At 48.3% G+C, this 2,038-nt stretch overlaps 1 pseudogene; it reads left to right on the plus strand.

Moving 5' to 3' along the window:
* LOC102857477 overlaps positions 1 to 1,335 on the plus strand; it is a 4,284-nt pseudogene extending 2,949 nt beyond the window's left edge.
* The last annotated feature ends 703 nt before the right edge of the window (positions 1,336 to 2,038 follow it).

The raw sequence follows: 2,038 nt of genomic DNA on the forward strand, positions 1-2,038 counted from the left end.
GTCCTGGAGAGGGTGAAACCAAGTTTCTCCTTGGAGGCAAGGATTTTGAAACTCTGTTTCACATACCTTGGGCATGTGGCCATCAGGTCCAGTCCTTGGAAGACTTCATACTTAGAAGGGTAGAGGGACAATGCAGGAGAGAAAGATCCTGGAGATGAGTTGACACAGTAACTGGGGTAATGGGAGTAAGTGTGTCAGAGACCTTAAGAGGGGCTCAGGATGTGGCAGAGTTCAGAGTTATCTATATAGCGTTGATAAGAGTCACAGTAGACTCGACAGCACAAAAACATTATTGCTGGGATGAGATGATATCTCATTGTTGTTTGAATATATTTATCTCTAATCACTAATGATTATTACCATTTCTCTGGTTTTGCATTTTTCTAATTTATATGATCAGTTTATGTGGGGAAACGTTTATAAATACATTATTTGATGGCAGCATCTTCTCTGAAAAAACACCAAATGGCGGATTTCTCTGGTACAGAGGGAGGGCCAGGAGGGCCTGGGGTCCCTGGGATGGGGAGTCCACGGTGGTTTCCGCGGAGGCTTTGGTAGAGGTCTGCGACTCGAGGCCGCAGCTATGGGCAGGGCCACGGAAGGGTCCGCGGAACGCGAGGAGGCAAAGCTGAGGACAAGGAGCCACTAAACTGGGCTGTCAAAGATATAACGATCAAATCCTTGGAGGAGATTTGTCTCTTCTCACTGCCCATCAAGGAGTTTGAGATCATAGATTTTTTTCCTGGGCATGTCCCTCAAGGATGAGGTCTTGAAAATCATGCCTGTGCGGGAGCAGACATGTACTGGCCAGCGGACCAGGTTCAAGGCCTCTGTCGTCGTTGGAGACTATAATGGCCATGTTGGCTTGGGCGTCAAGTGCTCCAAAGAGGTGGCTACTGCCCTCCGTGGAGCCATTATCCTAGCCAAGCTTTCCATTGTCCCTGTGCAGCGTGGCTACTGTGGGAACAAGACTGGCAAGCCTCACACCGTTCTGTGCAAGGGGACTAGGAGCTGTGGCTCTGTGTTGGTGCGTCTGATCCCTGCACCCCGAAGCACTGGAATTATCTCGGCCCCTGTGCCCAAGAACCTGCCGATGATTGCTGGAATTGATGACTGTTACACCTCAGCCAGGGGCTGCACAGCAATCCTGGGCAACTTAGCCAAGGTCACCTTTGATGCCATCTCCAAGACATACAGCTACTTGACCCCAGATCTCTGGAAAGAGAGTGTGTTCACCAAGTTTCCCCATACCAGGAATTCACTGATCATCTTGTAAAGACTCACACCAGAGTTTCCGTGCAGAAGACCCAGGCTCCAGCTGTGGCCACCACATAGTGGATTTTGTGTAATAAATAAGGTGAATGGTTGTTGTTGATTTTGTTGTTGTTGTTGTTATGTGCCATCGAGGTGCTTGCAACTCATTGCAACCCTATGTACAACAGCTCTAAACCCTGCTCTATGCTGTGCCATTTGCATAATCTTCGATACACCCATCCCAATTACCCCAATCACTGAATCAATCCACCTTACAGAGGGCCTTCCCCTCCTGCGCTGTCCCTCCACCCTGCCAAGCATGATGTCCCTCTCCAAGGACCAGTCCCTCCTTACAACATGTCCAAAGTATTTCAGACGAAGCCTCAGAATCCTTGCCCCCAAGGAGCAGTCTCGTTTAAACCTCTCCAGGCTGAACCTGTTTATTTTCTTAGCAATTCATGGTACACTCAGTGCTCTTCACCAGCACTACAGCTCAAAGGCATCAATTCTCCTTCTATCCTCTCTTGTCATTGTCCAACTCTCTGATGTATAACAAGTACTTGCAAAGACCATGGCCTGTATCAGACGTACCTTAGTCTCCAGAGAGACCATTGTTCTTCAGTACTTTGGAGAGGTCCCTAACAGCAGACTTTCCCATCTCAATACGTCTTTTCATTTCCTGGCTGCTAGTGCCAAGAGTGTTGACAGTGAAGCCAAGCAAATTAAAGCTGTGAACAATCTCAATCTCTTTACCATCCATCCTGACGCTGCCAATTGGCCCAGT

Source organism: Elephantulus edwardii, unplaced genomic scaffold (assembly GCF_000299155.1).
Source record: "Elephantulus edwardii isolate Elephantulus edwardi_28Jun2011 unplaced genomic scaffold, EleEdw1.0 scaffold00018, whole genome shotgun sequence".
In the NCBI taxonomy this organism is placed as follows: Eukaryota; Metazoa; Chordata; class Mammalia; order Macroscelidea; family Macroscelididae; genus Elephantulus; species Elephantulus edwardii.